This window comes from Perissodus microlepis, chromosome 7 (assembly GCF_051167445.1).
Source record: "Perissodus microlepis isolate ML-2025 ecotype Zambia chromosome 7, ASM5116744v1, whole genome shotgun sequence".
Lineage (NCBI taxonomy): Eukaryota > Metazoa > Chordata > Actinopteri > Cichliformes > Cichlidae > Perissodus > Perissodus microlepis.
In genome coordinates, this window is record NC_140467.1 from 21,266,842 (window position 1) to 21,294,437 (window position 27,596).

Sequence of the window (27,596 nt, forward strand, 5' to 3'; positions counted from 1 at the left end):
GGACATCAGATAATTTGAAAATGACCAGATAAATCCTCCCAGATTGAGAGGAAGCAACAATTGCTCCCCTAATATCCTTCATTGCTGATGTATTTCCAGTCTTTCTAAGATCACTACAAGCTTCTCCTTACTGTCTTAATTCCGATGGTAGTGGTAAGGATGCACCTTTTCTCTTAATTTTTTTTGCCAATTACATGAAATAATGTGGTATGTCATGTGTTGGTCAACAGTTTGTCGATGCAGTGGCTGCCGCTCAGGAGGTACAGCAGATCATCTACAAATCGGAAGGCTGGTTGTTGGTGGCTGCACCACTCTGTATGCCAAAGTATCCTTGGGCAAGATACTAAACCCTGAGTTGCTCCCTAATGCGTTCATCGGAGTGTGAATGTGTGTTAAGGTTAGAAAGCTCTTGTAGAAAAACAGTGTTTTTATGAATGCGTGTGTGAACGGGTGAATGAGACATGTTGTATAAAGTACTTTGAGTGCTCAAGTGGAGTAGAAGAGCGCTATTTAAGAACCAGTTTAATTGCCTAAATTTAAGGACCAGAAGTTTTTTTTATTATTATTATGTCCAGATATGTGAGTACGTACTTGACTGTATTTACTTAAATAGCACGGAGGTACAAATTTGAGGTTTGTGTATGATCTTTCCATGCTGACACACATTTATACATTACTACAGATAGCTACTTAATCTGTACATAATGGTAACATTTTAATTGAGACACGCACATTAACCCAGTGTGCAGCCACATACAACTAATGTAGTAATGTGCAGGTTGAAGACTTCCACATATTTAGGGTTCTGCTACAACAGCCATTTAATGTCTATAGTTTAATGAGAACCAGAATACAACTACTTAAACTTTTTAACTAAATATAGGCTGGTGTTTGTAAGAAATTGAGAAGACTTTTAACCTGAAGATTTCCAAATCAATGCATACACTCAATCTGCAATTATAATCTGAAGAATTCATTTCATATTCAAGATAATCCATTGTAGCCATACTCCAGTGTCTGTTCACAGGCTGAAATAATTATCATACAAGTAATGTGATTAACGGCAAAGCTCATCAGGCTCAGATATCAATGCAAAAAAAAAAGTACAAAATGCACACACACTGTGGTATCTTGGTGTGGATAAATTAATGTATGTTCTGCATCACACGTGTGTTTCATCTTGTGTGCAGGCCTACAGCTCGGGCGTATAAAACGTTGCTCAGCTAAAAATAAATAAAGGGCTCGAGAGAGAAGCGAAAAGCATTGTGCGCTGTGAGTCACGGCCAGCAGTGGTGGTGACGATACACTCCCCCCATTACACACACACACACAGAGCCAAAATCACACTTTCTCCTCCCCATTCAAATGCTGAACCATCCGGTTCTCAGCATCATCACACCAAGATCTCCAGAAGCACCAAAAGACTTTGCTCTACACAGTGAAACACACACTGCAGCGAGCCAGATGAAAATATTCAGCCGTTATTAGAAGACAAACAAAATACACAAAAGCATCAATTATGCAGAAAGGGCTCATTTCTGTGTTGTCTCTTGAAAGGTCCCCGTTAAACTCACGCTACTTCTATTTAAGGTTTATAATATTGAAGTTTAGATTTATTTTTACATTTTATTCATATGAATAGTTACCTAAAAAATGGATAATGCATCGCAAAAATGAATGAAATGGGACAAACAATCAAACACACTATAATTGTGAACCCATGAAAAAAAAAGTTAAGCCCTGTAGGGAAATTCCACTTGAAGGGAGAATTATTATCACTTTGTTATGCATGTTTTCTTAGATAGATACTTGTCAGTATGTCAAGGTTCATCACCATCACCATGGGTGGACTCGTTGTTTGTTTGTTTGTTTGTTTGTTTTTTAGTTTTGCATGACAAGCAGGGATTTTTTTCTTTTTTCTCAACAAAAAAGAGAAAAAAAAGTCACCAGTTGGATATATGGGAAAAATGGATTTTGTAGAGAATTTTAGCCAACATATTGATATAAGATTGATCTACAAAAAAAATGTTTTTTTTCTTCTGGCAGCTATAAACTGTTCAGTTACAACCTGAATTTAATTAGTAAAACTGAATGAATTTCAACACTCAACGCTGACTGGCCAACATCAGCACAGTATTTAATTCTGTGCTAACGCTGCAGTGACTGTCACTTTGTTCATGACCGGCCACTCCTGCACATGCAGCTCAAGAGCAGACTTTCTTAGAGCCCTATAGTTTCAATCACAGGATCTACACTTAAATCTTTGGCAACTGTTTGTGTCAAAGTGTATCAGATAAAACTAGTTTTCTCATGAACATCTAGACAAAGACCGTTACTTTTGGATTAATGTGCTCTAGCTAAACAAAGGAAGTCAATATGGGTTTTTACACAACAGAGTCATGCCTTTGCATTTGTTTCATTGTCCCTGAGCAGCTTGCAGTCACTGACTCATCTATGAATTCTGTATCATACAAAATACACAGAGCACTTGATGTCTGAAAGTTGAAGTTGAAGCAAAGTCGAAGCAAAAGTGAGGCTTTTACTGAGATAATGATCCTAAACACACAAAAGCATCCATCAAAGGAAAAATAGAAAAGGTTAAAAAAAACAAAAACAATTATGTTCTTTGTTCAATCTTGCTGAAATGAGCAATACTTTCAAAGAAACATCTTGCAACTGAAGGGATTTTGGAAGAGTGGTCAAAAATTTTAGAAAGCTGAATTAAGAGAATAGTAACCATATAAGAAGTTATTTCCACCAAAGGGGCCAATACGAGCTTCTGATGAGTTGTGCTTTTGTGATTTTCTTGTTGAGTTAATTATTACAACAGCTAATTCCCCCTTTTGGATTTGCTGAAATACACCGATTTTATCTGTAAGTAATAGTTCAAAGAAAAACAAAAAAAGATACCAGCAGCAGATTTGACAGCACAACTGGTTGGGACTCAGTGGCGCAGTGGTTTAGACTGTCGCCTCACAGCATGGTTCTTATTTCACAGTACTTGTTGAATTTGCCTTTCTATGTGGTTCTGTGTGACATACTTCCAGCTACTTTGCCTTCCTGCCACAGTTTAAAGACATGGGTGTCGGGATAACTGGTTATTCCAAAATGGCTATAGGTGTGGATGGAAAAGTATGTGATTGTCAATCCGTTTTGACACCCTGTTCTATATACATATTCTTTATTTATCAAGTGAAAAAGTCTCATTGAGATTAAAAATATCTTTTGTACAGAGTGTACCTTGCCTTTCGCCTTTGACAGCTGGGATAAATTCCAGCACCCTGTTAACTCTTAAGCTGGATAAGTGATTAAGAAAATGACTGGATGGAATAAATGTAATTTCCTCGGCATGCACTTTTTTCACGACTGAATGCCTTTCACAGTTTTATCATAGATGTCTACATTGAGTTTCTTGGACTTTGTGACCTAGTTTTTACCTTGTCATGTGAATTGTGGGACCTTATACATACACGGGTGTGAGTCTTTGTTACCTATAAAGTTTTAGATGCCTAGGATACAACTAGATAACTAGATACGACTAGACATAATCTGGCACACCACAACTATGGTCTGGAATAGTTTTGTCAATGAGAGATTTCAGATTTTGAGTTTTGCGGTCACTTGGATCTGCACAAATACACCTGCCAAGTACAACTTTTGAATTACATTAATGTTAGTAGACTGACAAAGAACAGAAGGAGATACCTTGATTAATTTGTGATTAATTTATGAGAAAAACTGACTTGGTCACAGCAACAACAACAGTAATCTCATGTAACTGACATATGTTAACATACTCTACATATGGGATGACTCAAAATAGACTTATCAGGGCAGAAACACAAGAGTTCTTAGGGTGTCCTGTGGTCATTTTGGGTCGATCATTTGTTCAACTGGACTGGGATCTAGGGAGTTTGAAGGTCAAGTAATCCCCTGAGCTTTTCTTAGCCATTCCTGAGTTGTGTGGCTGGTAGAACAGCTCTGCTGGGGGAGGACGCTCTCCTGTGTGGTGTGTGCTTGGTCACTGTTTATGAATATGGCACTTAATGCATGTCAAAGTAATATGCACATATATGCCAAGGCCCCAGCTGCACACTGTATTTTAAAGACATGATCAGTGTTCATCACGTCAGCTCTCAGTGTTTTAATGCTGTGGAAGACTTGCGTCTGATACCACTACAACACAACACAATCATGTGTGTGACACACACAAAAAAAAGACTCCATATGCCTCGCACAAAAATATATGAATAAGCATTAGAATGAATGAAGTTTAATTTGATTTTGAAGGTATTAACTAAGGAGCTCTGTTTTTAATTCAAATTCCAAATTCCATTAGAATAGTATCTAAAGGAGGATCTGGGGGTTTTCCACTAATGTAGCATAATGGTGATAGTTCAGTGATGTCCGTGGCAGTCTCTTGCACTATTACACCTCCTGAGTGGGGAACGTAACTGTAGGATGTTACATGGTAAAAACATATGTGCATGTTTTAAGACTACATACACCTGTCATTTTTAAGAAAGCATAAAAAATTCTTATGAAACCTTTTTTTTCTCTAATGGATGCAAATTTAACCATTAGCTGGGGATAGTAGGTTAGGTTAGTGACTTATATCAGTGCTACATTTGACTGAGTTCTAAAATAAAGCGTTATAAACTATGCACTGAAGTTGTCACTGCTCACATAGTGATCTTAAAAAACTTAGCAGCCCAACAGGTGGATGGACAGGTCAATAAATCGCACAGCTTGCGCAGACTGAGAATCATTTTCTGTTTCATATTAAAAGTTCCTTTTTGTGTTGCCACAATTGCCCTCGAACTTTATCCATGCTTATTATTATAACCATAATAAACATCAACAATAGCATCAACAAAATCAAAGGTATCAGAAGCACTAAGCTTCTGTAGCCTAGACAAAAGCACGCAATGTAAACCATCTATTCTCATTCTCCAAAACAAAAATTAATTGGCAGAGAATAGCAAATAATATATTTGGTGACTATTTCCATTTCAAGACTGAAACACAAACCGTTTTGCTAAATGCAATATTCCTCGCATAGGGGATGCCTTTGCAGGACTGACTCAAACTTTACTACAGTAGCCACGTTCCTCATCCTGAAGGAGTGTGTCGCTTAGTGCAAACATGTCACTCATTGGGTTTTTACCATTTTCTAAGAAACTATGAGACAGTGATAGAAAATATACAGTGGAAGGCTTTGGCATACACTCCTTATTAGCATCAATTAATGTCATTCGGGGATTTTGGTCTTTCCACTATGAACATTCCCATCAAGGAAAATGTGGAGCTGCGCAAGCCTTGTTCAGAGAAGCTACAATCTTTAACCACAGAAACACAAATAAACAGAGACGACTCATCCATGTTCAAAGGTGAGATTGATATAGCTTCAGTCCAGCATAAGGTAGACAGAACAAACGTGCTGCCATTTACAGTGCTTGTGAATAAAACAGATTTGATAGATATATGAAACGGACGTGATTATTTTTCCTGCTTGCGAAACGAGTGATGAAAATTATGAATGAATCCCCCTGCAAAAAAGATAGAAGGATAAAAACAAAAGTCATGAAAAAAAAATCCCATTTGTTGTTGTTTAGTTCTGTTACATGGCTACCTTTAGTGTTTGTATTTCAAATAGTTGAATGACGGCAAATATTGAGGTTACACTAAAAATAAAATGCAGTCTGTGATAAAGCCCTGAAAGATAGCTTAGCCAATTGAGTCAATCCACATAAATTTTGAGTGCATCCACATGTGGTTTTCAAGACTGCTGAAACCAAATGGATGCTGCTGTCCATGGGATAATCCTCAAGGATAAATGCTTATTATCTGTTTTTGATGAGAAGCTATAATGAAGCACACACCTGATCTGTTATTAGCATCCGGAGTTTAACATAACTCCCTCTTTTTTGTAGCACATGTCTTCAAAGCCCTTTGGTCTCACTTTTAACCATGACATCATCCCCCTAAATATAGCTTCGCACTGGTAGCTAACAACAGAAAAGATTACAAGAGGAAATTTAGGAACATGCTGTGATTTGTCATACACAGGTGGGATGATGTCAGGGAAAAAATGCTCACCACTCATTTCAGGTAAAATTTATCACGTGACTCTTATGAAGGTGAGTAGACTATTAAATTATGAGTATATGATCATAGCAGAGTGTGTATTTTGACCTGTAGTTGATATGTATACAGTTTTTAAAATGCGATAAGATTTTTGGCTCGTGTTTTTTTAAAACAATGGACACATTCAGTGACAATCACATGACAAATTATGTTACACTCCACAGCATGAACACAATCACATTTTTTCATTGCCAGTTGTTACCCCTACCAATTTACTTTTCCATCGTGGTGATTTACTGTTTGAAACATTATTCTGATTCTCTGCGCACAAGAGGGGGGAAGCAATGTCAGCATACAGTTTGATACGGCTACAGTCCCAACAGCATCATACGACACTGAGCTAAGACATCAAATGGTTTTGTGGTGTGATTAAAAATAAGAAAAAAGAACATGCCAATTTTCAGAGAAAATGATTCTTATATTTTTCAGACGTTCCCTTATTCTAATTTGGTGTGATGAGAACTCTGAGGCCATAAGTTATCAGTTAACTGGTTTGTTTGCCTAGATTTCAAATAGAGATATTTTCCCACAAATCTGACTGATCATCACCACAGGTGTATTTGCTTTTGAGATTTTTCTGTGAGATTTCTGACACCGCCCAAATGGAAACTACTGGTAAGTGGAGTTCTGCTGTGGTCACAGCATTAGAAAATTGCAACAGCAACTTACTAGACTTGGTGTTATGTGTCAACATTTTTCCACCAAAGAAATATTGTATTTTGCAGATTATTATGATAAATTATTTCATACAGGTTTGCTGTATGGAGGCAAAAGTACTGGAGATGGAAATTTCAAAATATGTTCAAATAAAAACCAAGATGTCTTTCTGACTAAACAGACACACACACACACACACACACACGTATCCCACATGAAATTCCCTAACTTCCAGAGCCATGATCATTTACTGAACACGAAGAAATTATGACAATTTTGTACTAATATCAGGCTAAAGAAACAGCTGTAAGAAATTCAAATTTGCAATGCGCTGTGAAACTAATTGTTGTGCTACTTTAAGTTGTGTGTAATGTAAAATCATATTTTCAGGTTTTTATCCTCACACACACACACTTACACCTGCTAAACAGCCATATTATTATTTTGACAGTTACAGCATATTTCTCAATCTTGAACTACCACTTCCTGTCTAAAAAGTTGTGGAACACCTGAATACACCATCTGTTATATAACAGAGATGAAAAAATAAAGCTTTCCATAGGTTCCCCATGGGGAAGAACTAATTTACCCAGAGGGCAAACACCAGTCATTACACATGATCAGACATGATTGTATTCTCCATAACATTTAACTTGATCTCATTTTTCAGTTTACAGTGGGAACATATAATAACTTATAATAACTTCAACAATAACAATGGATTTTCAGAAGCTGGATGACACCTCTTTGCCCCCTCTCTTTACAGAGTTATTACAAAGGCAAGTAAATCTAACATGACGCCAAGGTGTTGCCTGACCTGTGTACAATATGATGACTCACAATGAGAGGTGACATAGCAGGTAAGAATTTACATCTTCTGGTGCCAAAAACATACAGTATGAGCCAGATACAGTGCAAGTTATAGACAGGATTAAAGCACACCCACGCTCACACCAACTCCAATATAGATTATGATAGAAAAAAAATAAAAGAAATTACAAACAAGCAAATGCTCATCATATACTTTGACATCCAACTGTGAAACCCATACCACAAATACCACTGAGTATCTAATCGGTTCTCTTGAAACCACGTGAACTCGACAATTACAACATCAGACTAACAGCTAAAACTTGCGCATGGGCTTCTTTCATACTATTGCACATATAGAGGCGATATAGCTAAAAAGCACGACGGACCCGTGTGACAGATTAAACAGAAAAAAAGCAAAAACTAAAACACGAAAAACCACTAACTCACTAATACACAAAGTACAATGCAGATGTATAGTGCAAATTTACATTGTGCGACTTCCAGCTTCTCAATAAATTACAAGATCACGGCAATTATTTTCCATTTGACTTAAAGCTCCATGATAACTTTAACATATAAATGATAGAAATCTAGAAGCACGAGACCCTACACAAACACAACTCTTGCTCACATGCACCGAGCTGTCATTACGAGCCTTACGCAAAACACAATTTGAAGGGTGATTTGTGTTTGACGTCATCCTCAAACACATTTCAGCCCGTGCAATTACCTGTCTCAAGATGGAGAAGAGAGAGAGAGAAGGTGAGGGAGGACAGAGGAAAGGGGGAGGAAGGAAGGTCGATCGGTCGGTCCCTCTTTCAGTCGATCCTCGGTGCATACATCCAAATCGTAGGTCACCTTTTCTCACCGGCGCCCAGCTGAAGGCTCCAGCAGCAGCAGTCAAGTCCACCTGAGCTCCTAAGTCACCCCGTTTCCATCTTCACTCATGTTGTCATTGTTCTCTCCTGCAAGACAAATGGACAAAGCGCACATGGTGAGACTTAATCGTCTAAAAGTTCGCAGGCCTAAAGGGACAGACGGAAGACATAATGTGAACGGGGGATTTGGGGAGGGGGGGAGGGGGGGCAACTTATCATCAGACACACCACCACAAACCATTGAGAAAACCGCTTTTACGCGCTGAAATGACGCGAATCCTCGCAGTAAATATTCAGTAATTAAGCCACCTTTGAAAGGTGCCAAGATAAGTTTTCACTCACATCCCCACCCAGAAAGCAGGAGACAAGCCAGTGCCCTGTATTCTTGTAGACAGGTGTGGCTTTTTATCATTTTGGCTATTAAGGCAGAAAAACGGAAGGCGAGTCCGAGGGTCAGAGGTCACGCTTTTTTGTTTTACGTAATCTCTGTGGTCGTTTCAATACGTGTTTATGCTTTCTTACACTTTATTGCCAGTTCATTAATCCCTGCTCTATGTTTTACACTCTTTAGATAATTTGGATTATCTAAAGAGTGCCTCGTTGAGATCTATGCGTTGCTCAAGAGTTGGGTCACACGTCACTCTCGAAATTAGAAACATGTTCTGGGAAATGTATTTTTACACGGTGGGTTATCTAGTACGTCACGAACTTTTTTCCTCCCCCCCACCCCCATCTCAGTTCATTTTTCTGGGAACTCTGCGTTTTTAGCCAAAAGACACGGGGGCCGCATCTGAGCGCTTTGTGATTACGTCGTTTTTGTTCCCTGAACTACACTTTTTTCCTCGTTTTTTGAAACTATATTTTCCTGTCAGCGTGAGTGGGACTCAGCACATTTAGCCAACCGTTTTTTCCATCCTAGGGTTACACTTGCTGCTCTGTGGATCTGTACTGCAAATACGCGGAAATGTTTATTTATTAGGATCATTAGTACACTTGATTTTGATCATTCACACTTTTCGTTCCCTTTTACCTGTGATGGGACAGCAGAGAGGAAACAGGGCACAAAGTCGCGTGTGTTTTTTTCTTCTCCGCCCTAAAATGAATTGAATCTCCTTTCGTTCTTTTTACTGTGTCTTCTGAAAGAGCTGGTGCTCATGTCTTGCTTTTATTTTCATCGGCATGACTACTTTTGCTGCAGAAATCACTCACTGCATTCACACGAAGCTTCATGAGCCATAGTTTCGTGCTACTGAAGTTGGTAGTATAATGACCCAATCGCTAAGCTGACGAGACTAAAGTTGATATTTTTCATCTTTTTTATTTTTTGTTTTGTAATCTGTTGGTTCGTACTGGAAGGACGTGTTCGTGGCCGGCTCTCTGTGTGCTCTTTGTGGGGAACGTTGACAGGGGAACAGTGGTGGGCGATGCTTGAGGTGGATTAACTACTATTCACAAAACTGTGAGGGAGACACGTGCATTTTCAGTGTGTGTGTGTGTGTGTGTTAAAGAGGAGGCTGTTTGAATGTTCACGGACGCTACACACACAGAGTAACTACGTGTATGAGACAGGGATGCAGCTGTTCCTTATTCCTCTCCATCTGCCAGTTTGGATGGTCTTGTTGGGGAATCCCTTGCATATGCACTTTGCTTACAGGTGTGTGTGTGTGTGTGTGTGTGTGTGTGTGTGTGTGTGTGTGTGAATGTTTCCCACAGTTTCTTTTTTGAAGGGAGTTAGGGGTTCAGTGACGTCCAAGCACCACACCCTCCAAAACACACACACACACACACACACACACACACACACACACACACACACACACACACACACACACCTCCACGTGCAACTTGCAAGGGTCTCCCCGTGTTTACACTCTGCACTGCTGGGCCTGCTGTCACTTGTTCAGCGTGGCCGACGGGGTTGGGTTTGGGTGTGTTTGGCTGAAATAATGACTTGATGTTACACTGCTCGAAGTTTGGGGTCCGCCGAAATGTTTGTTACCAAAACTGTATTATTTATTTTGTTTTATGAGCACAAAAGCACGCAAGAGTTTGAAGAAAACTTGGGTGCGACGTGGCTGCAGAGCTTCGACACAATTTCTAACAAAGAACAAAACTGTTGACTACGAAAAAAAGACACACTTAGGGCTGAAAAAACAAACATAACAAAAACCCCACAGCCGTGGCAATGATAAAAACGATAAGAGTAAATAAAGACAAATATGAACCAAAAGGAAAATCTGAGTAGAAAAAATAAAAGAAGTCCCTTAAAAGGAAAGATTGTAAAATTCCAGAGTGCTGTCTTCTGATGTCGGTGTCTCGGCGCGGCGATTGCGCCCTCCGCAAATGCTTTTTGGGGTAAGGGCTTCCCAGATTAATAGTTATGAACAGCAAGCCCAGACCGCAAAAAGATTCGTGAAGGACATTATCTGCTGCTGCTACTGCTGCTGCCGTCCTACGGAGACTCCGTGACACCTCTGCTCTCTGCTTCCGTGAATTTATCTCCCATCCCGACTCGGTTGATTATATCTCCAGCCTTCGGAAACCCGAGGCGAGTGTATCCTTCCAACATACACACACACACACACACACACACGCAGAGACACACGCACACACACATTAGGAAGAGAAAGGATGGAAGAAAGAAAGACAGTGGAAAGAGGGGGGTCTCCGGATGCCAAGGCGGTTGCTGCAACTGAGAGCTGTCCAAGGTCCTTTCGCTCTGATTCCCCACTCCTCCAGTTTAAATCCTCCTCTATCTCCCTTCTCGTATCTCAACCAATCCTTTCTCCTCTCCCCTTCCCCTCTTACTCTGTTTCTTTCATATTATCTCCTATTTGCTATAATTTTTTTATCCTAACGCTCGGATGTGCAAAGCCCGTGTGATCCACGGGAGCTGTGCATCGATGCGTTTTGTTGTCAGTGTGCTCTGTATTATATTCCCTGGTCCGTGGTGTGTCTCCCTATAGTGAAGCGCTGGCGCTCTGCAGCCGCTCCAGATCGCTTGGTGAGGAGGGAGCAAGGCTGTAAACTGCTGGCAATAAATAGAGAGCAGGGAGGGATCTTATTGGAGCAAACTAAACCTCGTCATCAGCCAATCGGCGTCTCGCTCATATAGGGACCCCCCTTTTTGAAAAAAAAAAAAAGAAAGGAAAAAAAAGATGGCTAACCAAATTGTGGTCTATGGCAGAGTTTATACTTTGGATATATGCATTTATATTAGGATCTACGACTCTGATGCGACTATGTCAGTGTTAGCACTTTCTATTTTTCAGCCTTTTTGCGTTTGCAGAGCCTCTAACGAGACTGCGAAAACAACCGTCGCTCCACGCGTTTTATAGTGTGATAAATAACAAACGTATCAAACGCTGACGATAATAATAAACATGACACGTGACAACAAAAAATAGCTATTTTCACCTCATCAGAAGTAAAGGCATCCTGGACTTTCCTTACGCGCCAGCTACAAGCTGTATACAAAATAATGAGGGAATCCACACAAACGAAAATATGGTACAAAAACAAAGCTAATAATAATAGCAACCGGACTTTGGACAAGTGCGAACAAGCTTTGTACAGCCCTCTACATCGCGTCACATCTTAGCAAGTAGCATCTGAGGCGACTCATGGTCACCTACAGAGTTCACCGGGGGGTACCACTGCAAAAACCGACACGGGGGTCTCCGTGTAACAAATTCAGTCCCTACGATCCTTCAGTCATTTACAGGTGGGAAGCGAACATGATAATAACCATATGGCATGCGATTCACTGCAGTAGTTCACAGCTCACACAGCAACAAATGTTTAACTTAACAAAAACAACAACACGTTGCTGAGCATGCCGTCAGGAGTCAAAGAGTTAATCACGACCGTAAACCACTCGTCCTCACACATACAAAAAGTTGAAAGAATCTTTAATGATCTTCGTTTTAGAGGAAGGACAAATAAAATGAAAAGAACAACTTACCTCTTTTCTCTGGAAAAGTTCCATGTTTAATGTGTTTTTTCTCAGTTGCAGCTGCAGTGCACCCCCTTCCCACCCCCCTTTCTACATAACCCCCTCAACTCCATGCACCTGGAAGTTACTGTATACCCCCCCCCCCCCCCCCCCTCATATCTTCACCGCCCCACTATCACTGATGACACTGGTCTGCATTCAACTTGGCTCCCAGCATCCCAGCAAGCACACACTAATCACACGCTTATGGAGAAAGGAGGTATTTGGAATGTCGGGGGGGGGGGGGCAATGGTTAGTGCAAATCCAACCCCAGACTCCTATCCTCTTCCCTCTCGCCATGCGCCCTCTACCCCACCCCTACCCCCCACCCTCCCCTCCTCCCGGTGTAGATATTTTTTTATTGGGTGGTCTTTTCATTTGCAACCCAGTCAGTCACGATTCTCCCCCACCGTCTGCACTGCACAGTGACTGCCTCTCTTGTCGCAGCCAACGCGCACATTACTCACTTTAGCAGTCACGACTCGGGAATCCGTGTTTTTTTCACCGAAATTACACTCTTGGCGTTGAATTATTGAGCAAAATATGGTCCCTCGAGTGCGTATTTGCGGGTTTTGGCCGAAGAAGAACGACAGAATTGATGAGAATTTCTTTTTGGGGGGTTTGGAGCGGTGGAGCAGTGTATCGCAGGTGAACGGGATTTTTGTATGACAAATACCGGTGGCTGGTTGATTTTTTATCTTTTTTGTTATTTTTTGTTTGTTTGCTCGTTTTAATCCACTGTAGCTCTTTAGCCAGAATGCAAATGTACTGAGGAAATTGGCCAAAGTCGTGCACAGACTCGGGGTGAGCGCGCTCGTCGAGTCCCAAGTCGGGCTGCAGAGCTGTGCAGACGCCTGTAGCCTTGTTGTGATCTTTCCGTTCGCTAATTTAACACAGCTACCTTAAACAAAACGGGCTGATTCCTTCACAATTTGTCGTGGAGTAGATGGCTCTGATAGAAGCCCTCGCCGGGATGAAAAGTTATCGTGAGAAGAGCTCTCAAAAAGAAAGAAAGAAAAAAAAAAACACAGAAAACCCTCAGCTATTTCGCAACTGCTCTTAAGAGCACTGCAAACTCTTTCAGTTCAAACCGCTGGATTGATAGGGATGCGAGATGCGAGAATATATCCTTTATGATTTTGACTGGCACGCCAGGAAATCACGAGGCTGACGCCAGCAGGAGAAGAGCTGATCCAAGTCAGTCCGGCTGTACCTCTTTCTCTCCTTCTCTCTGCCCATGGCATCCGTCGAGGCAGTTCAAACTATACAGGCGGGAAGAACTATATTAGAACCATCTTTTTTTTTTGGGGGGGGGGGGGGGCGAGTGTCCCTCATTAGCAGATTCGGGCAACTTAGATAAGGTGGGGTGCTTCATTACTTCCCCTTTCCAGGAAAGAGGATTCGCTCAGTATACGAGCGCCTGGTTTCCAAATAGGAGTAAACAAAGCTTCTGGCTGCCGGGATCAACACCAACAAGCCCCCTTAACATACACACGCATCCATACAAACGCACATACAGTGAAGCACACCAGCAACAGCCCACTACTGCCACTTGGTGTGGTTTCAGCACCATTGCTGCTGGACAGCTCCCGGGTTTCCCCATGCGGTGTGCCTGGTCTCTGCTGCAGCAACAGCTCCTTCACATCACTCCCTCCTCTTCCTCTTCCAGCGTCGCTTTTCTGTCAGTAAGATTCCTCTTTAAAAAAAAGAGGGGGGGGAGAGAAGACGGGGGGAAAGGCGTCCTTAAGCGCTCATCAGAGAAGGGTTCCCCTCGCTTTCGCGGTTAAGCATAGAGATGGGAGGGAATAAAATAAATATGTGATAGAGACTCAACAGCGCCAATAGACAAAGGGAGTTTTTGCACTAGCTTATTTACTAAAAGGGGTGATTCCTACTCTGCAGGAAGGGTTGCTTCGGCTCTACAATCAAACATGGCTAGTAAAGCATGCCAGCAAAATCCATGCGTAGGACCGTAAGTTAAGGGGGGGTTTTTTGTAAGTTTTATTTTTTATTTTTTGTGCATGAGCCATAGTGTAAGGCAAAATTGGAGGAATAGAAACCGCACAGACACTCGGCAGCATGCACAAGCAATTACCACACAACAAAAAGTACACGGAATTAAATAAGTGTGTGTGCAAACGTCTCACTCACCAGTTTGCAGTCACGTCCTTGTTCGACACTGCAGAAAGAGAAAGACAAGAATTGAGATTTTAGTAAAGGGAGGGGAAAAAAGAAGAAGCCGCAACAAGAGTCTGGTAGAAATGCAACAGATTAAGTCCTCCATTTGTTGTTATGTAGGCTTACAGTGGCACGTCCAAGTTTGCTCAGGATCGCCTCCTTTTTATACAAGTGATACCCGTCTGTCTATTTCTGGCGCACGATCAAAACTATGATGCTATTTTTAGGTCACAGTACGAGGAAGGAGAAGAAAAAAAAACACCCACAAAAAAGGCACTGCTTGGGATCTTTACGTGAAGAGCATGTAATGGAAATTAATTTTGCTTCTCCAACTCTGCAAAGATCCCCGAGTCCCCTCCGTTGCATCATTGCAGTGATTTTTTTTCCTTTTTTCCCCCTCTCAACCCAGCGTGCCTTCAACAGCACCACCACGTCCGTCTCTTCCTTAAAACACGCCACTTTCACCACCTAACAACTAAAATCTGGAACTCGTCGACGCTGCCATTACCATCGACAATATTTGATGTCTTGTCGCCCTCTTCAGAATCTTCTCGTCCCAGTGTCACTTCAGCAGCTGAAACTCATGAACGCTAAATAGGTCCAAATGCTGATCAGCACGGACTGCCCGGCGGTCCCTGAAGGGTTTTATTTTTTCTTTTAGTCGACATAACGACATAGCACTCTTATATTTAATAATTAAGCTTTGCTGACGAGAAGACGAAAAATAATAAATAAAAAGCCTTTTTTTCTTTTCTTTTTTTTGAAGGGCTGCGTCAGTTACTAGGCATTGACGTCACGTTCAGATTCTCTCACTTTACAGCCCGGAGAGTCTGATTAAAGGCTGCCTTTCTGTCATCAGCTCTCTTCGAAAATTTGCCATGTGGAAGGAAAAAATATGAGTGATAAAACACGAGGATATACTGGTGGGTAATATGGTATGGACTCGTGGAAACTGCAGCTTTAGAGTAGGTTATCTCTTGGTGAAAACCCTCCTCTAAGCATCTGGCTTTCCAGCCACCCTCCTCCCACCCATGTCTCCCCCCCTCCCCACACACCAAGTGTCGGTGCTGTTTTGGTCTTGGAGAATTTATATCCCAGCATCCAGTGCATTTGGCGGGCAAAACACCCGTATCTCTACGGCAAAGGAGAGGAAAACACAACCTTAATCTCCTGTTTTCTACCGGTCGTGCCCACGCACCAGACCCCGCTCACCCACGGAATAAACCCCCGGGAGTGCACACTTGTCGGTGCAAAGGCGTACAAACAAACCTCCCTCCACAGTATGCTCAATCTCTCTCCCAGCCCTCTTTTGTATCTATAACATCTTTACTGTAAGACCCTCTTTACGCGCACCAGGCCGTCCATCTGCACTCATGCCGCGTGGACATTCACGAGACTTTATCCGATGGGGCGGGCTGGCCTATGGTGGATGGTGCTAGGGTTTTAGAAATGAAGGCAGTGAGTACCAACTGAGTGGCAGCTACCTAGAAAAGTCGGCTCTGAAAGAGAAAAGGGCTGCGCCCGTCGCATCGGTTTGTGCTATTTTTATCCCTGCCTGTAGGCCAACTGTATGTCCGTGACTGCTGGCGAATGCATGTATAGGGACACGCTCAGAGAAGGGATTTAGGATATCCTGAATACCAAGATGACAAAAATGCACCCCGAGTAATCAAAAAATGAAAAAATGAGTTTTATTCTTTGCGTATTTTGTAGTCTCTTTGGCTCTTATCACAAATGTATGAGTATAAAACATGACACAGCAAGTAAATATCTGATTTAGCTCACACAAAACAAACATTGGCTACACTACATGCAAGCACGTATGTGCACATACAGTGGTCTACAATCATTCAATCAAGGAATAAGCAGTGTCAGTGGGAGATGAAGCCAAGGTTTGCCAGCGCAGTGCACGGTGATCACCGCGTGGTGTCGACAAAGCCAACCAGAGAGCCTCCTTTAATTTTAACCCAAACTTTGTCTACCCCCCACCACCTCCACCCTTCCAAAAAAATTAAAAAATAAAATAACATTTAAAAAAACCGGCACTCCTGACTCCAGCGAAAACCAAGACACAACACACTTTTTGTCCGAGTTCACATCACAACGAGAAGGTACTGCTCATCCTTCTGTTCCTTTCACTATCACAACTACTCCGACACAGGCAGGAGGTGTGTCTTCTGCAAAAACCACACAAAGATCTTTGTACACCAAGTCTGTCAAACGGATTTCTCAATTTTACCGGCCACACCTGCACAAAGTACAAAAGATTCACTTTTAAACGACCTTTAAGGCAAAAGAACAGTACTGTGCAGCGGTTTTAGCCACTCGAGGCGATTAGCTGCTTCTAAGCAGTTTTCGTCGAGTCATTTTTTTCCCCCGCATGCCAACGAGTTCAACCATAAAGTCAAGGATATAAAGAACTATCTTCGGCAACCAGAAGAAATAAAAGTCCTGGCACCGATGGTGTGGCATCCAGAGAACTGTGATCTATGACAGTCTGAAACCACAGAGCAACTGTGGCAAGTTTTTGTCAAGGATACTCAAAATGTGTACACAAATGAACGTAGGTGAAGTGGTGCTGACTTGAAGCCAAATGTTACACAAAATACTTACTGATTCAGTTTCCGATTACCGCTTTTTGTACGAGGTAAACTTATCATCAACCTGCAACAACCTCTCCGCATTGGCACAACTTTAAAATATTCGTTTTCACAGCATCAAAGAAGTAATAACAAACTATAGAAAATAAAACAGCCTTATGCGTTTATTTTCACGTCATTAAACATTTTGGACCACCGCAGCACAGTTTCTAATTTACCTTAGGATGTGAGTGCGTAAACGAACAGGGAGCTCTCCGTGGTGCTGAACAGCTCAGTCGCTGTTTGAGCCATGTGAGGGCAGCTCAACCTGCCTGTTCTACTGAATCTTCTAACTTCCCTCCCAGACTTGAGTTTTATAACGACGCCACCTTATGTTGCTCCGGCGAATGCAAGTAGCATTTTGAGACTCACGGGACTAACAAATGCGGTTATATCGCGGCCATGAAAGAAAACAAGACAGCATGTACCTCCGAGGCAGCTGGCGACACGTGTGGGCTGACGCAAGTCCGCTGCAGAAAGTTGTTTACAAGTGGAGGACTAAGGACGCATAACCTATAAGTTTATAACTAATACTCACGAATGAGCATCTACCATACAGTTCTACTTCTTTGTCACGACGGGGGAGAACGCCGTTGTTGAGGCCGTAAAAGAAAAATCCATAAATATATACAGATTATATAAACACAGCCTTGGGAAAAAAAAGTGATTTTCCCAAAGTTTCCCTCTCTGTCTATCTCTTAGTAGTTACTAGGCATCTCAGTAGATCAGGCAGCCTGAAGCAGAGGATCCCCAACACGTGAATACTCCTACGCATTACCGCAGCCCGCTCTCTTTGAGTGTTTGCAAAATCCCATCTGCTGCCAGTATGCACACACAGACACAACCAAAAAAAAAACCCGTCTCACTGCTATTTTTAATACCCTATTCTGAACGTTCCCAAAGTTATCAGTGCGCAGACACCCAACGGCATCCCCTGCAATGACCCTTAAAAAAGTCGCGCTGAGTATCCCTTTTGCAGGGAATAAAGACAAGTGGTGAGGTTAAGCTTTAGCAGGCAAACATTCACGACTACAAGCAGCATGTAAACGGATAGGCAACAATGAATACGTCCTTTTAAATGATCTGCATACCCACTTAACATTGCGGTCTTTTTTTTGAGTCCCAGTGAAGGCGAACCTCACTTTGGATGGCGTTCCCTGCCACTACAGAACGTCTCGTGAGAATGCTGTTACCTTCGTCTTCAGATCGACCGGTTATGATGGGGGTGACTAAGTCCCAAAATATCCAAGCACGGTCAGGCTGCAAAGTTCCCTAACTAGCTGCCCACGAATTGGGTTTCGCGCAACAAATAACAGAAAAAAACTTACCTGCAGAATTTCTTGCTTTCTGTGTCTTTATAAACTCTGTTTGAATACATGATTTGAGCAGAAAGGGGGACAGGGCAGCCTACAGTCTCTCCTCCTTCGCCAGGATGGAGAAAGTCAGTCCGTTGCGCGTCCTCTCCCTGTTGTTGTCGGAGGGTAAAATATTTGGTGTTTGCATTCAAGATTCAAGGACCCTGCTCAAAAGAACGGTGGGTTTGGATGGATGGTCTCGGGGAGGGGTGAGGGGTTTGGAAATGTAAAGGTGGCGGTGGTAGCCGGACAGGAGGGGAAGAGCACAGAGTTACAAATGTGCGCCTGATTATAGAAATAGCCCGCCAAATCAGGGGGACTTCACGCATTCGGGGAGGCGCGCCACACGATTCACCTCACGCCAAATACTCTTTTTTTTCTTACTGTCTATGCGTAGGCGTGCGTTGGTCTGCGTGTGTGTGAATTACTTCCAGACAGGGACGGAAAGCATGAATGGTGCAGGGTATTCCCGACTGAAAGCTCGTGCTGTTATTGGAATTTCAAAAAAAAAAAAAGTATATAAAAATGAATAAATGATTCAGGAGGAGAAAAACAGTCAGTGTAAAAACACTGGGAACTGTCTTGGGTGTTTCGACAACGAGATCTGAAAGCACCTCTCTTCCACTCCTTTCTCTCTCTCCCTCTCCATTTCTCTGTGCCTCTCTCTCTCTCTCTCTCTCTCTCGCTCTCTCTCCTCCTCCCTGGTCCTCTTCTCCAGCAGTGTGCTATTGACCTGCATTGACGTCATTGCGTCATTAGGTATCCCTTAGAAACACTGTCTTTCAAAAATAGTATCAGATTAATTCAGCTGGCAAGAAGAGAGGGGTGGGGCTTATGAGTGTTTGGGGTTGGGGCGTTTGGGGTGGGGGGTTGGTGGGTAGGTGTGGATGAGATGTGCCAGCATGTTTTATTCGAAGATTTTTACCCCCATTCACCACCATGACTGGGGCTGAGCGCTAGACCCAGCACCTCGTGTCTGAGTGCTAAACAGTGGGGAGGGAGAGACACAAAAAATGAACTCTAATTCAAACTGAATTTCATATACCCTTATTAGCCACTGTTGCCGCAAATACACAAATAGGCATGGATAAATTACAGCACAAATAAGCAGAACACTGATTCAAATACAAATGATTCAGAAGATATACAGGTAGTAACAGCTTCAGAAAGTGGGTCAAAATGAATTTCTCCCTCCTTGTTGCCTGTCTGTCTCTCCCTGCCTTCCTCTGGTCTTTCCAGTCTAAATATATCCTCCAGCCTCAAGCTGACTATGTTGACAACCTTTTCCCCATTTAACCTGCAGCTCTCGAGGTCCAAGGACGGAACACCATGCAGAAAGACAGATAGAGAGAGAGACAAACAGGTCTCACTAACAATAATTTTACAGCCTGTTGGGACACTTAGCAATGTAATTAGGCAACTCCTTTTAAAATAAGACTGATTGTTTTCACTGTTTTAACTTTGGCTTAAATTCTTAATGTATGCCTGCAACCACAGGACAGTTGTTAATGTCAGCACTTAACAGATCCTTTAAGATGCTGGATCTCTAAAGGGTACTGTCCTGTTTTCAGTGGGACATTTTAACCAGCACAGAGGGCAAAAACAACATTTCCATTAAGCATCAGTAGAAATTCCAGTAAGTTTTGACAACAAGCTGCTATCTTTGTTGTCATTATACAACATTAAGGATATCAAAAGTAATTGCCAACTTTTGCGTCAATGACACATGCATGGCTATAAAGCACACAAATGCAAACAGATGATGTTTAAGAATTTTTAGACTCATGTCTCCTCTGAAAGGTTGTTCTGCCATTCACGCAGCCTTCAGTTAGTCAGCATGAAAGAGAAGGAAAAAATGAATGAGAGAGAATGTGATGACAAGAGGTAGAAAAAGAGGCAAACCAAGAGACCATGGCTAAAATACTTCACTATCACAACTGAATTAGACCTTATGATTCATCATCTTGAACTGAGAAGCACACAATTCAAACACTGTAACCATTTAACACTACAATTCTTAGGTTTATCCTGTGAGAACTGTGTGCCAAATATTCTAAAAAAAAAAGAAAAAAAAAAGGTGTAAGCGCTATTTGGGAGGAGGAAGGTGAAGTATGTGATCTTCAACAGGGAAGAAAGATTTTATATCTTCACCTAAATTTGTGAATGTGTCATTAAGCAGCTTAAGTTACTACCAAAAAGAAATGGCAGATTAATGGTTTATCAAGCAAACATAGGTCATCTTAAGTGTCCTTAACCTCCTAGGACCTGGCGTCCACATATGTGGACATGACATTTTGGGTTGTCTAGACCAAAATACAAAATTTTGGAAGGGCCTGATATCCACTTACAAGGACATTATACTTCCACTGTTCTATCAAAATTTTAAACGAATATCCTCATATGTGGCTCTCATTTTTCTTAAAAACAAAAATCTAGTAATTCTTTGTTTTTACATTCATTGGGTCCCAATATGCCCAAATATCAAAGATAAATTACAAATGTATGCAATGGAAGAGCTCGGGTCTTAGGAGGTTAAGAATCTTTGCTCTGGAGGTTCTGTAGCTGCACCTAACCTTCAACCTCTGTGCGCATGAAATGTTTCCTTTCATTATCCAATAAGAAATCCAAAATGAAACAACATGGAAAGAAGTATTGTCACAGGTACAGGATGTGGGGCTCAGATATGTGTAATCACAGGACATGTTGAGGAACCCACATGGGGAGAAATGTATCACAGAAGACGTCATCAGCACCAGTGGAAGTCACGCAGCACTTAGGGGTCAGTGCCAAGGCTGACGACAGTGATAGAAAGACAGAGAGTGATCCTGGGTGTGACTAAGACACTCCAATCATGGAAAAAACGGTGTGCTGTCCTTTCCTCCTCCATAATAACATAAACACACGACTCAGGCTGTTTGAGAGGAAATGTTAGTCTTGAGCAAAATGAAAAGACCACTCTCTCACTGTAGCCTATAAAGCTTCAACCCTCCGCCTTGTCCCCTTTTAGGGCATGTGAACAATAATACCTTCCAAAAACATCAGCTTTGGGTGTGTGATGGCCCCACATCTTTTCCACTTGGATCTTATGTGTGTATATGGCTGTGTATCCATTGTATACACACAGGTCCTTTTAATTTGTTTGATGTCGCCTCCCAATCGCCTCATGGCTTTCCATTTCAACTTGGGGGCTGCAGTCTCTCTAGGAAACAGTCGGTGTTTTGATCTGATGTTTACTATTGGGCCCTGGAGATGAAAGCAAGCATGCACATGGAAAAAAAAGAGGGCTGCAAAAGATTCTTAGCAAGATGGTTGCAATGCTTTAGGCACTGCAACCATCACAAATATAGAAAGACGGCTTGATATAAGTCTGTCTAAAAAAATGCCCAAAACATAAATAAACAATGAAGACAATGTATAAAAGAGTATGAATTTGAAGTGAAATTAAGATATAAATAAGGATCTAAAAAAATATATATATATCGCAATTTATTTATTTATTTTGCCAGGTCCAAGCAGATGATTGGTAGCATACAATCCATGTAACATTTGGGTGACGGCAGTTCAAGTTTCTGGTTCTAATGATTCGTTCAAAAACTTAATGAAGCCCAAAATCAAAGGAGAGTCTAGACCAGAAGATGCATTTCCATGTTTACTGTGTAGAACCATTTTTTGTTGAGAGTGTGTACACAGGGATGGCTGGCCAGGTTTTGTTTGAATTTCAAGCCCAGATTAAGGAACCCTGCACCCTCTGCTCCCCTCCCTTCCCTGCCACCTATTTATTTTTCCATCTCTCCTGCCTAAATGATGTCAATGGAAGCAGAGTTATAGTGCTATTTATAGAACACCCCCCTCCCACACTCTCTGTCACACACACCACCACCACCACAAACACACACACATAACGCTAGGCATCCTCAGCATCAGTCGTGTGTGTACTGTATGTGTTTGTTTTCCATGCTTGGTTATGGTCCGTGCAGGCGCACTTCCCTCTGCAGGAGGAAAAGGAGAGGGGGGCGAGAAAGAGAGAGAGAGAGAAGCCATTAAAAGGGACAGAAGCTAAGCGCGCCCCCTAGTTCTTATTCTTCTTCTTTGTCGCTGCTCTTCATTCACTCATTTCATTCATTCATCCCACTCCCGCTCACTCATTCACAGAATTCTTTTCTTCCCGCGGAGTCTGTGAATGGACAGACAAATGAGTTTAACGCTGAAGAAACCTGTTCAGCTGCCGTCATTTCTAGTTGGTATACTTTCCGTGCCGTTGGAATCTCCAGGTCGTGTCCACGTGCACACGCATGACCGTGCGGGTGTGAGGGGATGGGGTCGGGGGTCGAGGGGTGTCTTACATATTAAGTCTCACGGGACTACAGAGCACATAGTGTTCCCTGGGTATGGGTTTTGGAAGCTGTACGCATAGACCAATACTCTCTCTCTCTCTTCCTTTCTCTCTGTCTCTGTCTCTACTCGAGCCGCTCTGTCTCTTGACATTCACATGCTAGATTACGTAACGTAGTTGGGTGGTGGTGGGTTTGGGGGGGGGGAGTTTTAAATCTCCTTCCATCACAAATAAATACACGGATTGCTGCACAAGTCTCTTCGATTGAGAAGAACTCATAAGTTTTTTTGTTGCTGTTGGGGTTTTTTTTGGGGGGGGAGGGGGGGGGGGGTCTTTTTTTTTTACTACCTTTTTTTTCTGAAAGGAGCTCGTGATAAACCCCTCATGCCCCCACCACCCCTACACACACAGATTCAGAAAGCATATTTTCAAACACATCTTTCATTAACGGGATAGTGTAAGCAAATTCCTACCTGCAGATGATGCACGTCATCTTGTCGCTTTACGGCCTGATATTTTTTTTCTTTTTCTTTTTTTTTGGGGGGGGGGGGGTCTAAGGGCCCAAAAGCGAGAAACATAGAAATCGATATATGCCCCTCTTTTACATCCTAAAGCACGACTTTGGCTCTGTTGTGAGGCGTATAAGCCATTCCCTTGTCTACTAATATTTCATGCTTGCTTCTTGGTTATAGTGCTTATAGGGTCTAAAGGTTCTCTTGATTGCCCAAAAAAGCCAAGCCATCCTTGCCTGTTTGGCCATTTGCGTTTGTCTTTTGCGACCTACTGGATTAAAGCGTGCCTTCGCGTACACACACATGTAAACCCTCCCCGGGCTTGGCGTGCGTCTAAAACACGGCAGCGGAGAGAACGGCGAGTTAGTATTTATAGCGAAACTGTGTACATCCACAGCGGTCACACGTGCAGCAGCCGCTTCTCTGCACTCCTGCTGAAGTTGACATGTTAACACTCACTGGCTGCTATATTTAGCCCAGCCTCACAGTGCTGTTACTATTCCCAGCATTGTACATGAGGGGGCGGACGGTGCGGGCTTTTTTTCTAAAGGGAAGAAAAAGTTCCCTTCTCACAAGTGATTTATTTTTGCACGCACATTCCGGCGTGCTTTCTGCCACTGACACCTTATTAATTCAGGGACGCTGCAGTTAGGGCTGTCACGATTCCAATAATAAAGGGCGATGAGATAAATGATTTAAGATTTAAGAAGAAAAATATGTGTGATTGAAAAAAAAAGGCAACAGCAAAGAAAGTGTAGTCTGCAGGTGACAGCTGAAAGAATCAAACTACACTTTTATTCTGGATGAGCACACTGTTGTTAAACTCACACCTTCTACACTTTGAAAAGACACATAATTTTGTCCTCTAAATTCGAGCAGTTCCACGACAATTTAGTCAAAATCTGCTGTCACAGAGCAAAAATAATTGAATAAATAAAAAAAGTTGCTGCAAGAAAAGCTTCTTTTAGGTGCAGTTTGAGGTAAATCTTACACATTGTGTTTTCAGCATCGAAGACAACTTCTTCAGGCTCCATCTACGCCCAGAGAGCTTCAGCACCTTGGACAGCTCTCGTTAGGCTCTTAAAACACACAGACATTCATGAGGGCAGAGAAGGGTGAAAATCCAGGAACGGTCATCTGTGGTGGACATTTCTTTACATTAAAGAGTTAACCTAATGATGCTTGATGCCAAAATTGTGGGGCACTTAAGTTTATTACTTCAGGGGATTTCTCATAGATACCTTTGGTTGGTCATTCTTAATGTCTTAATGTTCTTACCCCCGCAAAAATCCCATTCACTCTTATTCCCATTCTAACTTCTGTATTTAAACAGCACCCCTATAAATTAAATTTAGAGTTCATGTGAGGCTTTTCATGCTGTTGGGTATAGAGAGGACACTTGAATATTAGAATAGATAGAGGAAAAAACCTGATAAACTGCTTTACTTCCAAGCAGCAGTCTTCCTGTCTACTGCTCTCCCTCATGTCTGTTCCTTAACTTCAGAGGCAGCTGCTGCAGTTTATACTCAAACTTTAAATTCTCTTTTTTCATGCATGCACTCCTGAAAAAATAATCACAAACAAAATTCCACTGCAGTCAATCACAATTCTGCATCGTATAGTGTACATAAGTGGCGCTTGGAGGACAAACAAGGAGCATGTTAAAAGTCATGATACAAGGTGCCACGACACAACCTTGTACATTTGTCAGAACTGCAACAATTAAATGTGCACAATACACAAAGTCATATATGCTCATAGCAGTAAACAATAAAATACACGGAAGAAGCTTAACTGCAGTATGTTTACCAACACACACCCATTTATGACAGGTGTAGATTTGGTCTCAGCTCCGTTGAGGTATGAAGGCCTTACTTGATCACCCCACCAACAACACCCCCTCTCAAAGGTTGTTAATAAAGTGAGGAAACCCATCGAGTTCCACCGAGAGCTTCAAGACTGTTGATTTACCTTTACTTCTACTCTCACATGGGTTCGTACAGTCGCTCCTTCCCTCTCTCTTTCTCTCTGAGGGTCGTCTTCGCTTCTTCTCCCGCTGCTGCCGCCCACTCCTCCTCCACCACTTGATTATTTTCAGCTCCGTCATTGGTGTCTGTGTGCGTGCGTGTGTGTGCGTGCGTGCCACACAAAACGCATGTGCCAGGCATTTGCTGGCTGGCGGCTGGCAGGCTGGTTTGGGAAATACCTGGTCACGATCAATGAAGGGAGGGTTTTTCTTGGTCTCATAGCGCCCCCTACTGTCCCCAACCAAACTCTGCCCCAACGGCTTACCATAAACATAAACTTAGACCATAAACGCTACATAAAGACAAAAACGGTACAGTAAGAGCAAACAGAAACGATCAGACTATATTTAGTGTAAATATATTTTTTCAAGAAAAGAAAAATAATGAAATAAAGAAAGGGAGAAAACGTACATTACCACGAAATTGTGCTAGCCATTATATCACAGACATTTATGTCGGTTATTTTGCACATATGGCAAGCAGTTGGTAATCGTGGACCATTAGCAGTTTTCTAGAGTACACCAGCACTCTACATGGCAAGTAGTGACCGACACAAACAGACCGGGTGGTAAATAATTCACCTTCAGTCATGACAAAGGGGGCGAAGCTTATGGGGGTAGCAGGGTGGTGGTGAGTGATTTAGGAATATTATTACTTTCTTTGCCCGGATCTCAGTGTTCCTCCATGCGCCTGAACACGAGCAGCAATACAAAGAGAGACAAAAAAGACACCGTGGAAGGTTTAAGTGACTCGTTCGGTGGAATAAAAATAGATCTGGCAACGTTTGGGAGGAAAACCCTGGCCTGGGTCGCCCTCTAGGGGGGAAACTCTGCAAAGACAAGAGACAACCTGTGGACAGGTCTGGTTTGTATTTAAGATAAGATAAGATGACCTTTATTAGTCCCACAGGTGGGAAATTTGTTTCGTTACAGCAAAAGTGCAAAGTTATGTGCAAAGTTATGTAGCAGAAATTAGAAAACACTGGAATGCAATAAAATAAAATACTATATACAATAGAATAAAATAGAATAATATATACAATAGAATACAAATGCTATATACAACTGAGTAAGAAAATACAACGCTTATTTGTTCCTGCAGCAGCTGTGCTGCAGTAAAGCAACCAGAAAGAACATATTAAAAGATGCCACATTTATATAATGATCACTTTTGAATGCCGGATCATTCTTTCAGTGTTAAATGTTCCTCCACCTTATACTTGGATCGCATTTCAAGCAGCGAGACAACCTGAATGTTGTGTTGCGCTCCTCTCTTAACCTGTAGGCTTGTTTTTAACCGTTCGGACGATTTGATTTTCTCACTGTAAAAAGCTGCCACAGACGATTCAGAAAAATGGAGAGTTTGAGCGCCCCCACTGCTTCAAAACATCCACCTACACACACAGCACACGTGTTTTCACATGAGGACCTGTAGCGCCCACTGAGAGCTTACTCCGTGTGCATGTGTTTGTGTCTTGAATCTTTATTAGAACAAGTTTTGAACGTTTTTTTTTTCCCGAACACATTTTAGGACTTGCTTTAAAGTTACTATTAAACTTCAAGAAGCAAGATTAAACAAATAAATACATGGTAAAATCTATTTAAGATTAGAAATCACGACAGCCACACACCAAGTTAGGTTTGCTTTAGAGATGGACTGAGGTAATCCAGTACAGCTTGCTCCGTGTGTTGCTTCAATTACAAGTAAAACAACGTACAAAACCCTTTATCCTCAAAAATTCAGTCAGTGAACTGTGAATCCAAACAACTGACTAGAGGGAGACGGTTAAATGTGTGTTAAAAAATAACATGTACTAAAACACCAGTTTCAATTATATTCAAGGAATAATATTCCTTAATCTTATCACAAGCACGGGTTGTGCAGGAAAGGCAGTCATATCAATGGTGACCACAGTTCCACATTATAAGGTGAAGCATTTAGGCAAAAGCCAAATCACAACTCTGGGCTTCAAGGACAAACACGCAGATGAACTGGGGCTATATCAAGCACCAGTAAAGGCTTATAAGTTATTATGTTGAACTGTAAACCAAAGTTACTGTAGT

The 27,596-nt window shown here is 42.0% G+C and overlaps 1 long non-coding RNA gene across 2 annotated transcripts in view; it reads right to left on the reverse strand.

Annotated features, from left to right (window-relative positions):
- The window catches only part of LOC146383021 (uncharacterized), a 29,350-nt gene extending 13,746 nt beyond the window's left edge, over window positions 1–15,604 (reverse strand). The window contains exons 1-4 of one of the 2 annotated variants that reach the window (XR_014800711.1): window positions 15,176–15,604; window positions 14,641–14,668; window positions 14,060–14,185; window positions 8,348–8,582 (exon numbers count right to left, since the gene is read on the reverse strand). This is a non-coding gene — a long non-coding RNA (uncharacterized LOC146383021). The remainder of the gene's footprint in view (window positions 1–8,347; window positions 8,583–14,059; window positions 14,186–14,640; window positions 14,669–15,175) is intronic. The other variant, XR_014800712.1, reaches the window with a different exon arrangement.
- Window positions 15,605–27,596: the final 11,992 nt, after the last annotated feature.